Source organism: Rhinatrema bivittatum, chromosome 16 (assembly GCF_901001135.1).
Source record: "Rhinatrema bivittatum chromosome 16, aRhiBiv1.1, whole genome shotgun sequence".
Lineage (NCBI taxonomy): Eukaryota > Metazoa > Chordata > Amphibia > Gymnophiona > Rhinatrematidae > Rhinatrema > Rhinatrema bivittatum.
In genome coordinates, this window is record NC_042630.1 from 28,903,943 (window position 1) to 28,918,184 (window position 14,242).

Sequence of the window (14,242 nt, forward strand, 5' to 3'; positions counted from 1 at the left end):
GTACATTATTCCTGTTTTTTCAGGAGCCCTATTTTAGTCCTAGAAGACAGGCTATATGGAAAAATGTAGTTAAAAATGACCTGGGCTTAACTTGTTCTAGAACAAGCATTGTAACTTTGGGATCCCAGTGGGTGTGCTGGATGGTGAAAGTGAAGGGATCACCTGTCCAGTTCCCCTAAGTAACTAGGAATTCTGACTCTGTGCTGGAGTTATTTAGTCCTGTTCTCATTCAGTCTGTCACTGAGGAACTTTTGAAACTGATTAACAAGTACTCCAGCTTCTTTTAAGGTGTTACAACTATTCAGCATTTCTTTGTGTACTATTTTACTTCACAATTTTGCACAGAAGGAAAGTAGTGTGTTTTATGCAGTACAAAGTCATTGAAAAACAAAATATCTTTAAATATTTTTCTATAGGTGACTAATATTGTCAGTGAAAGACTATGTAGGCACTTGTCAAATGCTTACATGAACATGTAAGCATGGAACTTGCTGATCCACATCCCTGCTGGAAGCCATGTGAGAACAGCCGAAGAGCATGTGACTGCTTTGGGTAACCAGCATTAAAGAGATGATGTGCTGAAGGAATTAATCTGACCCAAAAGTGTAGGATGTACTGTTGTTGAGTAGTTTGGAATTTCATTAGTGCATGAGATGAGTTTGTCCGTGAAGTTGGTCATGATTTACATCTGAAGTTCTGTGTAGGGTATGGTGTTTTCCAGATGCAAGAGCTGGCCCTAGCATGGTGAATCAGTGTGACAGCGCTGAAACCTGCACTCTAGCATCCTAGCAATCTTCCCACTAACCTGGCCTGGGGTTGTTGCTTCACATATAAGAAAATTATTCCTTACCTGCTAATTTTCGTTCCTGTAGTACCATGGATCAGTCCAAACAGTGGGTTGTTCCCCCTTCCAGCAGATGGAGTCAGAGCAAAATTGTAAGAACGGCTCCTTATAGGTTAGAGCGCCCTCTGCATCCCTTCAGTATTAAGCATATCCAAGCCATTAAGAACCCCATGGGATGGATCATGAAACAGATAACATTGAACCGTAAAAACTAGGACTGAGCATCAAGGTGGCCCAGAAGCTTGCAAACATGAACTAGTAGGCACATAACAGAATTAGGAAAAACCAAGCAGTCGAGCTGAGAGCAATCCCTTTCCCAGATTCTTAGGGAGGGTGTCTGGACTGATCCGTGGTACTACAGGAATGAAAATTAACAGGTAAGGAATAATTTTCTTTTCCCTGTACGTACCCGGATCAGTCCAGACAGTGGGATGTACCAAAGCTTCCTACACAGGGTGGGCCCCAGATAGCCCAGCTCGAATAACATGTGCACTGAAAGAACCAAACACTGGTGCCTGTACATTCAAGCGATAGTGATGTGCAAACATGTGCAATGACTTCCAGGTTGCCGCTCTGCAAATTTCCTGAGGAGAAATGGCCTGGCTTTCTGCCCAGGAGGCGGCTTGAGCATGAAGCGAATGAGCTTTGACCTACCGGAGGAACCCGACCCGATGTACGCGGCAGAGATCGCGGCCTTGAGCCAACGTGTAATGGTGGCTTTAGAAGCCTTGTGTCCTCGGTTGGGCCCGCTCCAAAGGACAAAGAGGTGATCCGATAAGCGGAACTCATTAGTGACTTCCAAATAACGGATGAGAACACGCTTAACATCAAGGCGTCTGAGTTCTCTGGAGTCTGCGTCTGAAAAAGACGGGAGTTCCACTGTTTGATTCATATGAAAGGCGGACACCATCTTTGGCAGGAAAGCAGGAACCGTGCACAATGATACCCCAGTGTCGGAGAAACGGAGGTATGGTTCTCTGCATGACAGCACTTGAAGCTCCGAGATCCTTCGAGCGGAACAGATAGCCACTAGGAAAACTGTCTTGAGTGTGAGATCCTTGAGGGAGGCTCTTGTCAATGGCTCGAAAAGCGGGCCGGCTAGGATCCTGAGGACCAAATTCAGGCTCCACGAGGGAGAGACACAGTGGCTTGAGATGCTTCGCTCCCCGCAAGAACCGGACGATGTCAGGATGAGACAAGAGAGGAGCACCATCCAAGTGATGCACTAGAGAGCCAAGGGCTGCCACCTGGACCCTAAGAGAATTGTAGATCAAGCGTTTGTCAAGTCCCTGCTGCAAAAAGGAGAGAATGTTGGCTACCGAAGCACGCCACGGAAGGACTGGCACGGAGTTACACCAAGTCTCAAATACCTTCCAGACTCGCACATAAGCAATGGACGTAAAAGGTTTGCGGGCTTGAAGGAGGGTGGAAACCACTGCATCGGGGTAACCATGGCATGTTACCATTATTATTATTTTGTTATTTAATAATTTGTTTTAGCTAACATTTATCTAGCTATTTAGTTAAATTTATGTATTTTAAGTTTATTTTAGTTATATTTTATTTTTACTTTATTTTAACATGTTGTAAACCGTTTTGATAAAATTTTATTTTAAAAAGCGGTATATAAATACTTTTAAATAAATAAATAAATAAAAACCGTGCCGTCTCAGCCTGCGCCGTTCAAAAGCCAGGCCGCAAGACAGAAGCAATCTGCTCGGTCGAAAAATACTGGTCCTTGACGCAGAAGGTTCGGAAGCTGAGCCAGCTGCAGAGGTCCGTCCATCGCCATGTTGACTAGGTCCGCAAACCACGGTCTGTGGGGCCACTCTGGCACCACGAGAATCACCGGCCCCTGGTGAGCCTCTATTCGTCGAAGTACTTTCCCCACCAGGGGCCACGGAGGGAACGCATAGAGAAGAAGGTTTTGCGGCCAGGGGAGAACCAGAGCATCTACTTCCTCCGCGCCGAGCTCTCTTCTGTGACTGAAGAAGCGTGGAGCTTTCGCGTTCTGTCGAGTGGCCATGCAATCGAGGTGAGGAGTTCCCCATCGACAGAAAATCAGCTGAACTGCTGCTTCGGACAGTTCCCACTCTCCGGGATCCAAGCGTTGCCGGCTCAGGAAGTCCGCCTGAACGTTGTCTACTCCCGCTATGTGAGAGGCTGCTAGACTGGCGAGGTGGAGCTCCGCCCACGCTTTCAACTTGTCCGTTTCCAGGGACATGTGACTGCTTCTTGTCCCTCCTTGACGGTTGACATTCGCCACAGTCGTCGTGTTGTCGGAGAGTATCCGTACCGCTTGGCCCTGGACCAGGGGCAGAAAACGCTGCAGCGCAAGGTGAACTGCTCTGGTTTCCAGACGATTTATCGGCCATCGTGCTTGGTCTGAGGTCCATTGACCCTCTGTCGACAGCCTCTCACACACAGCCCCCCAGCCGGATAGGCTGGCATCCGTGGTGACGATCACCCATTGAGGGATCTCCAAATCCCACTCCCCGCAACAAATGATCTAGACGAAGCCATCAGAGCAGGCTGTCCCTGGCTGGGTCCGGCAACGGTAGTTGAGCTTGAAACTCCCGCGAGACTGGCTTCCAGCGAGAGAGCAATGCACGCTGTAGAGGACGCGTATGTGCGAAGGCCCACAGAACTAAAGCTATAGTGGAAGCCATAGAGCCCAGGATCTGGAGGCACTCCCATGCCATCGGGAGTGGAAGGCAACTGAAGCGCTCTACTTGGGTGAGGAGGGCTCGCGCCCTGTCCTACCGAAGAAAAACTTTGCACAGCCTGCTGTTGAAATGAGCCCCTAGGAAATCTATTGTCCGTGAAGGGGCAAAACTGCTCTTTGCCAGATTGATGACTCATCCGAGGGAACAGAGGAGCTGGAGTACCCTGTCGACTGCCCGCTGGCAATCCTTGGACTTCGCACGGATAAGCCAGTGGACCAGGATGCCTTCCTTCCGGAGCGCCTCCGCTACTACCATCACTTTGGTGAACGTGCGTGGCACTGTTGCCAGTCCAAATGGGAGAGCCTGGAACTGGAAATGCAGGCCACGGATCTTGAAGCAGAGATAGCACTGATGATCCTGGAGGATGGGTATGTGTAGGTAGGCCTCTGTCCAATCCAATCCAATCAATAGGCTGAAATGTAAATATTGTGCTGTTCAATTTCTCCCCTTCCATCCCAAGTTTATTTTCCTTGTTTTTTGTAACTTTCCCTCTCCCTTTTTCTGATTCACTGTATTTAAAGTTCAAGGTTCTTATTGAAAATATTGTTTTTTACGTTACGTTATGCTTTACACTCCTTGTTATTTGTAAACCGGGTTGATGTGATGCCTATCATGAAACTCGGTATAACAAAAACAAAAAATAAATAAATAAATAAAAAAAATAAGGAAGCTAGAAACTCCCCCTCGTGTACCGCCGTTATCACGGAGCATAAAGTTTCCATCTGGAAACAAGGAATCTTGAGCTCAAGGATTGGACGAAAGGAGCCTTCCTTCTTGGGGACCACGAAATAGATGGAATAATGGCCTGACCCCTGTTCTCCTAAAGGCACCGAGAGGATGACCCCCCAAGTCCAGCCCTATCCTGGGTGTCGAGGAGTGGGCCGGCAATACATCATTGAGAGGACTTGGTGGGAGCACCTTGCGAGAGGCTATCCCTGGACAATCTCCGTCCCCGAAAGGAATGGGACCGGGATTGTGACCTGGAGGAGGGAGTCCTCTGCGGGAGAGTCCGTGACTGGCGGAAACGACATTGGCCCTGGAAGCAGGAGCGAATAGCAGCGAACGTCCTGCGAGGACGTACTGCGAGGACGATCCTCGGGTAACTTGTGCACCTTATTCTCACCCAGGGACTTAAATTGGCCAGTTCCTCCCCAAACAGTAACTTCCCTTTGAAAGGCAAGGAGCGCCCAGCTGAGATTTGGAAGAGGAATCTGCTGACCAGTTGCGGAGCCAAAGCAGGTGCCTGGCAGAGACCATGGACCTGGCCAGTACCCAGAGTAGGTCGTAGAAGGCATCCGCCCCCGTAAGCTATGACTGCCTCCAGTCGTTCGAGAAAGCTCTTGGGTACCGAGAAGCTGCTGCACCCATCTGAGGCCAGCTCTTTGCATAAGGGAGCTACAGACAGCTGCCCTGACTCCCAGAGTGGACACCTCAAAGACCCTTTTAAGGTATACCTCCAGCTTGTGATCCTGTATGTCCCGGAGCGCTGCATCCCCAGTGAAGGGGATAGTTCGTTTTGTGACCACCGACACTGACGCGTCCACCAGTCCTGCGTCGGGACAGGAACAGGGCTGGCCTGTCTTGAGGTTGTGCGCATGAAGAAGAACGGCCCCCTGGGCTCGAGGTGCCTTCCCCACCGGGGAGGCAGCTGGAACATAGGCCTTCGTGGGAGAGCCGCGAGCGGGGCTCCCCACAGGCACAGCATCGGAGGGGAAACAGGGCCTGCAAGAACCACCCTCCGGAATAGCAGCAGCCACACGCGGAGCTTGTGCTGGCAAGGTAAGGCTGGAGGAGCACAGAGGAATGGCGCCTCTCGGTGGGGGCTGCTCCGAGGGAGACGACGTCTCAGAGCAGCCGGCTGGAGGGGGAGGTTGGACCACCAACGTGCACCCCAGCCGGCAGAGAAGTAGGGAAGAGGATTCCTGTGAAAAGAAATAACAGAACTTACCCCAAAACAAAGATAAAGGTAGACAATGAGGGAGTACCCAAGTTCTGAATGCAAGTTTCACAGAATGGAAGGAGAAACTCCTTCACAAATCCTCTTAAGTTAGAATTTATTTTTTTTTTAAATGATCCATCTCAAGATATAAAATTGATAAGAAACCTATGAAGAAAAAAGGGAAGCTGCAGGTATGACCTTCCTCTGCAGGAGGCAGAGTAATACTGAAGGGACGCAGAGGGCGCTCTAACCGTCCTTACAATTTTGCTCTGACTCCAGCTGCTGGAAGGGGGACACAACCCACTGTCTGGACTGATCGGGGTACGTACAGGGAACTCATAGTTGAACCACACAGAACCCTGTTGTCTCATGAGATCTGTCAGCCCCACAAGGTTCAAACTATAAGTGCTCTGGAGTAGTGCCGCCTCCCCAGGTTAGCAGAAAGGGAGCATTGAGTTTGTGTCTCTGTTTCATTTTGTATTAAAGGGCCCCAACAACCCTTATTGTCTGCCCTGCCCGTTGCACAGGGGAGGGAGGGTTGGTTGTTTTTTAATAGGTAAGAGTGAACCGGTCATATTCTCATCATGGGCTATGTAGAAACACAATATGCCAGTGGTTAAGGACCGTAAGGCCCATGTAACTGCTTGAAAATCAACCTAGACTCTTCAATATACACTAAACTTATTCAGCAGTATTTCAGAGGAGCTCTAGCTCAGGGGTGTGTGTGAGAATAAAGGGCACAGCTTTTTCGATGCACCTCAGAGTTTGGGCTGTGGGCCCTGAAAATATATTTTATGACTTATGTAGAACTTCCTGTAAACATTTGTAAGTACCAGAGATACTATGACCACTGTGACAAAGTCAGATCCCTAGTAACTGATCTTTCTAAACTGCTCTGCCATTTATGATGTGATTTCAGGCAGTCTTACTGGTTAAGAGTGCCTCATGCATGTAAAACTTTAAAAATAAAGGATTCTAACAAAATAAAAACAAAATCCTTTAATACTTTGTGTGACTTGGTCTCTACTGGTGATAAACTTGATTGTTATTAAAAGACTTTGTGGTGGGGGATAGCTTAAGCACAGTGGTTGCTGTGTTCCTGTCAATATTCCAGATCAGTCCAGACAAGTGGATTTTGCATCCCTACCAGCAGATGGAGGCAGAGAATAAAATCTTTTCCAGCATTGCTACTTAACCGAGAGTGCCACCTGCAGTCCCTCAGTATTTCTCAGTCTCCAGCAGATGGTAGAGGTGCAAACCTGCAGTCTGAAGAACAGACTAGTTAAAGCTGAAGAAAAGATAGGAGAAAGAAAAGTCAAGTCTAAAAGAGGTGCACCCTGCGGTGTTAGGCAACTTCATGGGCCATCCCTCAGGTTGAGCCGGGCATGTGGAAGGTTGGCAATCCCTGTGCTGCTTTAGCCCACATCATCCAGGGGATTGGAAAACCAGAGATCCTGTTTCCCTCCTTCCGCCTTAGGTCTTCATCCCTACATCTTCAAGAGCAGGGAAGTATAAGAAAATTATTTCTTACCTGCTAATTTTCATTCCTGTAGTACCATGGATCAGTCCAGACGGTGGGTTATGTCCCCCATCCAGCAGATGGAGTCAGACAAAGCTTCGGAGGGTGCTGCCTTATAAACCAGTGCACCCTCTGTGGGTCCTCAGTATAGAGAATATCAGAGCCATAGCCAGAAAATAATGGATCAAGCTAACCAACCACACCTGAGTATGATAAAAATATAACAAAGACAACTGGTGCTATGAAGTGAACTTGCAAAAAGAACTGTGAAACAGCCTCTGAAATGTAGAGGTGAACACCTGAATAGAACAGACAGATTAGCAAAGGCAGAAGGGAAGGTTGAGCAGGAAACCCCAATCCCCAAAATTTTTAGGGAGGGTGTCTGGACTGATTCATGGTACTACAGCACCGAAAATTAGCAGGTAAGAAATAATGTTCTTTTCCCTGTACGTACCAGGATCAGTCCAGACGGTGGGTTGTACCAAAGCTTCCCTACAGAGGGTGGGCCCCTGAAAGCCCTGCTCGAATGACCCTGTTGCCAAAGTAACCGGAGGTCGGCGACTGGAGATGCAAGCGATAGTGCCTTGCAAATGTATGCAATGATTTCCAGGTCGCCACCCGGCAGATGATCTGAGAGGAGACAGCCTGGCTTTCCGCCCAGGATGCCGCCTGAGATCGGAGAGAATGTGCTTTGACACCCAGAGGGGGTGGTCGACCCGCTCCTATATATGTTGCCACAATAACTTCTTTGAGCCATCTAGCGATTGTTGTCTTCATAGCCTTAGAGCCTTTCTTTGGGCCAGACCAAAGGACAAACAAATGGTCTGTCAGACGAAAATCACTGGTGACCTCCAGGTAACGGATCAGAATGCGCTTAACATCAAGGTTGTGGAGATCCCGTGAATCATCAGCAGAGAAGGACGGGAGTTCTACCGTCTGATTCAGATGAAATGCAGAGACCACCTTGGGCAGGAACGAAGGCACTGTACGCAGGGAAACTCCCGGGTCTGTAAAACGGAGGTAAGGCTCCCTACATGACGGCGCTTGTAGTTCGGAGACCCGGCGGGCAGAACAAATGGCCACCAGAAAGACCATCTTGAGAGTGAGGTCTTTGAGAGTGGAGGCGCGCAGAGGTTCGAAGGGAGGGCCGGCCAAAATCCTGAGAACTAAGTTGAGGTTCCAAGAGGGACAAGGGGTCTGGACTGGGGGCCTCAGGTGTTTCACCCCATTGAGAAACCAGGCGATATCCGGGTGAGAGGAAAAAGCAGAAGATGTTCCTGCAAATGGACCAGGGAACCGAGAGCAGAAACTTGGACCCTCAGGGAGTTGTAAGCAGGGCCCTATAGACCGTCCTGAAGGAACGCAAGGATCTGAGGCACAGAGGCCGATCTCGGTCGAGTGGAGTGAGAGGCACACCAGGATTCGAAAACCTTCCAGCTCGTATGTAAGCAACTGAGGTTGATGTCTTCCTAGCCTTGAGGAGGGTCGCGACTACAGCCTCCGGGTATCCATGGCGTCTGAGTCACCACCTTTCAAAAGCCAGGCCGCAAGGGGAGGAGGAATAACCTAGTGGTTAGAGCAGTGGACTATGAACCAGGAGACCAGGGTTCGAGTCCTGCTGTCACTCCTTGTGACCTTGGGCAAGTCACTTTACCCTCCATTGCCTCAGGAACAAAACTTAGATTGTAAGCCCCTCTGGGGATAGGGAAATACCTACAGTACCTGAATGTAAACCAGTGTGATATCTCAATTGAGATCGAATGTCGGTATATAAAAATAAATAAATAAGACAGAAGAGTTCTGCCTGGTCGAAAAATACTGGACCTTGGTGCAGTAGGCATGGCAGGTGGCCCAGGTGTAGAGGACCATCCACCACGAGGTTGATTAGGTCCGCGAACCAAGGACGGTGTAGCCATTCCGGTGCCACCAGAATGACCAGACCCTGGTGTATTTCTATTCTCCGAAGGACTTTGCCCACTAGTGGCCACGGGGGGAACACGTAGAGTAGGAGATGACGTGGCCAGGGAAGGACCAGCACTTCCACGCCTTCTGCAACGTGTTCCTGTCTACGACTGAAGAATCGCGGTGCCTTGGTGTTGTGAAAAGTGGCCATGAGATCCAGACGAGGGTTCCCCCAACGATGAATGAGAAGCTGCATCGCCTCCTCAGAGAGTTCCCACTCCCCGGGATCTAAACGTTGACTCAGGAAGTCCACCTGAATGTTGTCCACGCCCGCAATATGAGAGGCTGTAAGACGGGAGAGGTGAATCTCTGCCCACGACATCAAGCGGGCCGTTTCCAATGAGATATGTCGACTCCTTGTGCCCCCCCCCTGGCGGTTGATGTACACTACTGTGGTCGCGTTGTCCGAGAGGATCCTGATCGCACGAGAGGAAGAAAGCGTTTGAGTGCCAGACCTACTGCTCTCGTTTCCAGACGATTGATTGGCCACGCTGCTTGGGCCTTTGTCTATTGTCCCTGCGCTGAACGCGTCTGGCACACTGCCCCCTAGCCGACTAGGCTGGCATTGGTGGTGACCACCACCCAGTCCTGGATTTCCAGGGGCATGCCCTGCGCCAAATGGAGCGGGTCTAGCCACCAGAGCAGGCTGTCTCTGATGAGCTGGGGGAAAGGGAGGATGAGCTGGTACTCCTGCAACACCGGTTTCCAGCGAAAGAGTAACGCCCTCTGCAACAGGCGCATATATGCAAATGCCCACGGTACGAGATCGATAGTGGACGCCATGGATCCCAGGACCTGAAGGTGATCCCAGGCTGTGGGAAAGGGAAGACAAGAGAAGTGATGAACCTGCTCCCGGAGCGACTGGGCCCGATCCAGTCACAGGAAGACCTTGCCCCTTGCCGTGGCGAAGCACGCACCCAGAAAAGCCAAAGACTGTGAAGGAATGAGACTGCTCTTGGCAAAGTTGACAACCCAACCGAGGGATTGAAGAAGCTGTACCACCCGGGTGACAGCTGCATGACCCTGTATTAGTGTCTTTGCCCGAATGAGCCAATCGTCCAGATATGGATGAACTGGTATACCTTCTCGTCAGAGAGCTGCTGCCACGATTACCATTATCTTTGTGAATGTTCATGGGGCGGTCGCAAGACCAAATGGGAGGGCTTTGAATTGGAAATGCTGGCCCAGGATCTTGAAGCGGAGAAAGCACTGATGTGCTTTGAGGATGGGGATGTGAAGATAAGCCTCCGTCAGATCGAGGGAGGCAAGAAATTCTCCCCGATGCACCGCCGCAATCACTGAGTGTAAAGTCTCCATCTGGAATTGAAGGACCTTGAGGGACTTGTTGACCACCTTGAGATCCAAGATCGGACGGAAGGATCCCTCCTTCTTGGGGACCACGAAGTACATTGAATAGTGTCCTGAACCCACCTCTTCGGAAGGAACTGGAAGGATGGCCCCGAGAGCTAGGAGTCTGTTGAGAGGCTGCCGTACAATGAGCTGCTTTTGAGGTGGTCTGCAGGGAGAGAAGAGAAATCTGTCTCTTGGGGGTCGAACAAAATCCAATGCATAACCGTGCTTTAGGATGTCTAGAACCCACTGAGCCGAGGTGATTCGGACCCACTCCTCGTAGAAAAGACATATTTGCCCCCCGATCCTGGGGGTCGAGGAGTGGGTCAGTCTGGCATCATTGAGAGGACTTGGAGGGAGCCCCTTGGGCCACCCCGTCCCTAGGTGGTCTGCGGCCTCGAAAGGAATGAGTTCACGACTGAGATCTGGAAGAGGGAGTCTGAGGCATCGTCTGTCTAGTAGTGCAAAAATGGCGTCGTGTGCAGAACAGACTTCTGGAAGGATTAAACGATCTCGAGGATCGTGGACTGTCTTCAGGCAGACGATATACCGCATTCTCACCAAGTGACTTGATGATCTGGTCCAAATCATCCCCGAAGAGAAATTTGCCCTTAAAAGGAATAGATCCCAGACTTGACTTGGATGAGGAATCTGCCGACCAGTTGCGGAGCCAGAGGAGACGTTGCGCCGAGACTACAGAAACCATGGATCTTGCCAGCACTCGTAGTAGGTCATACAGGGCATCTGCTCCATAGGCTATAACCACCTCTAGGCGGTCTGCCTGGCTTGCTTCCTCTGGCGGTAGGTCCTGAGAGGTAAGGAGTTGCTGAACCCAGTAAAGCCCCGCTCTTTGCGCAAGCGAGCTACAGATGGCCGCTCGGACTCCCAGTACAGAAACCTCAAATACCCTTTTGAGGTAGACTTTCAGCTTCCTGTCCTGCAGAATGCACAGGGCCGTGCCTCCTGTAACCGGGATAGTTGTCCGCTTTGTGACAGCTAAGACCACAGAGTCAACCTTTGGAACCTTAAGAAGATCTAAAAAGTCCTCGGGAAGAGGGTATAGTTTATCCATCGCCCTGCTGATCTTCAGTGAGGCTTCGGGCGTATCCCATTCTCTGGCCAACAGTTGTAGGAAGGTGGGATGGGTAGGGAAGGCCCTGGACGGAGAGCGGAGGCCCGCCAGTACTGGGTCCTCCTTCTTCCCCGAGGTGGAAGGTCCCGGTGGATCCTGGGGAGCCTCAATGTCCAGCTCTTGAAGAATATGTGGAATGAGAGCATCCAACTCGTCCCTCTAGAAAATCAGGAGCACCCTCGGGTCATCCCCTTCCATCTCTGCGGCGAGCAGGGGATCATCCAGGCCAAGTAGGGGGTCATCCAGACTCAGATCTGGAGCTGAATCAAACCCCCCCCCCCTGCAGGTGAAAGCGAGAGACGCACCCGGGAGGTCCCACTGGGTCCTGGGCTCCCTGGGGAACCTCCTCAGGAGGAGTATCAGCTGCCCTGGGGACTTTGGGAGGCGGGGGTCCCGCTATGGAATCTGGAGGCTGGGCCATCCTTGCCAAATAAGCATTGTGCATCAGTAGAACAAAGTCTGTGGTAAACAGAGGAGGACCCGGGGGGGGGCAGAGTAGAGGAGGTTCCAGGCTGTAAATGGATTCCCAGGGGCAGAACCGGTGGTGGAATGTCAGAAAAATCCTCCCGATCGTCTCCTGCAGGCAACGACATGACTGGCTCTGGGACCAAAATGGCCGCCGTTCCCACGCGAAGCGGAATCTGAGCTGGCCCCTGTTTCTGAAGGCGCGCTTGACTGTCCCGGCGGCTGAGAGGTGCCCTCCCCACCAGGGAGGCACCGCGTGCATATCCCATCATGGGATAACCTTGATCCCGGTTCCCCGCCCGCTGAGCTTCTAAGCGCCCTCGACATTTATTTATTTATTTGGCACTTTTATATACCGATATTCATGTAACAAGTTACAAATCACTTCTGTTTACATTATAACAATAACCATTGCAAAGGATGCATTACATTAAACAGGAAAACAAAACTTGGATCCAATGAAATGGGATTAAACAGAGAGATAACTTGGAGGTGTATAGCTCAGTGTCTAAGAAAGAGACACTGGGATTGGGAATTGAGTGAGAAAACGTTTGTTAGATCGTCTGTACTCAGTGCGGCTTGCTAGTGATGAAGTTCTACTACCAAAGCTGCATAAGAGGATCAAAGGGTCGTCAGAGTTAGGCATAGGCTTCGCTAAACAACCATGTCTTTAGTCTTTTCTTAAAGGTGATTGGGCATTGTTCTAGCCGGAGCTCTGGTGGTAGCAAGTTCCATTGCGTTGGTCCAGACATGGAAAGGGCTCTCTTCCTTGATGTGGATTTAATGGGGTGGGCCAGCAAGGTGTCTCTATATGCTGACCTCACTGGTCTGGAGGGAATGTGTGGTCGAAGTGGGAACTTAAGCTCCAGGGGAGTGATGTTGTGAATGGCTTTATGGATGATCGTTAGAACTTTGTATAAGATTCTGAATTTGATTGGGAGCCAGTGCAGGTTCCACAGGATGGGTGTAATATGGTCTCTTTTGTTGGTCTTTGTCAGAATCCTTGCTGAAGCGTTTTGTAACATCTGAAAGGGTTTGATGGTATTGGCCAGGAGGCCGAACAGAAGAGAGTTGCAATAATCTATTTTTGAAAAAATGATTGCTTGGAGGACTGTCCAAAAGTCTTGGAAATGGAGGAGGGGTCTCAATCATTTTAAGACTTGAAGTTTAAAAAAGCAGTCCTTGGTGGTGGTGTTGATGAAACTTTTGCAGTTCAGTTGGTTGTCCATGATGACTCCTAGGTTTCTGACTTGGGGAGAGAAGACTGGTTGATTAGCAGGGTGTGTGTTGGATAAAGAGTGCTTTCCTTCTTGGGAGATGAGGAGGATCTCCGTCTTCTTGGTATTTAGGATCAGGTGAAGGGACATGAGGGCAAGGGGGGGGGAGGGGTAGAGAGCCGCGATGAAGCAGAGACAGCGCCGCGGGCAGCAGGAAAATGCTTCTGCTATTAGCCACCGACCCCAATGAACAAGTGCCAGCAGAGGAATGTAGCCTCTCTGCGGTCAGCAGCCCCGGGGAATGCGCATCTCGGGGCAGCGGGTCGGAACGCGAGGGGGGGAGGGGAAGAGGTTGAAACCTCCAACATCCACCCCCAGGAGAGCTGATTTGAGGAGACCTAGAAGAAAAGATAAAAAATCACAAAAAAACTTACCCCACTGGGAAAAGAGAAAGGAAAGGGAAGCAGCCAACGTGAACTGTCTGCAAGTCGATAGAAAATAATATGGAAATAACTTGATCCATCAAAACAAAGAACGAGAGGAAGGAAGAAAGAATAAAACTCTCTCCAAAACAGGGGCAGCCAAGGTTCCCCTACTCCTATCTGCTGGAGTCAGAAAGATACTGAGGACTCACAGAGGGTGCACTGGTTTATATGACAGCACCCTCCGAAGCCTTGTCTGACTCCATCTGCTGGACAGGGGACTTTACCCAGTGTCTGGACTGATCCTGGTACCTACAGGGAATCCTTTTTCTTTCCCTGCTTTGTTTTCTTGCAGCCCTGCTCCTTAAAATTTTTTTTTTTTAAATGGGGAAGTCTGGTTAAGGGTCTGCTTTACTCGGCAGCGTCTGTGGGGGTGGGGGGAGAGAGAGAGGGAGGAGCAGCAAATAGTTTCTGACTCTCCGATGAGCTGGGAAGCTTTGGGGCAGGTAAAGTTTACCGTGAGCAGGAATACTGCTCCTTAATGCGGTTGAAAGGCTCGAGTAGTAGCACTGCCCGTGTCTATGTTGGTGCCAACCTTGGAGCGTAGGAAGTCATGTCGGGTCTGTGGTTCACAGGGTGCGCGACTCAACTCGGCCGTGCTGAGTG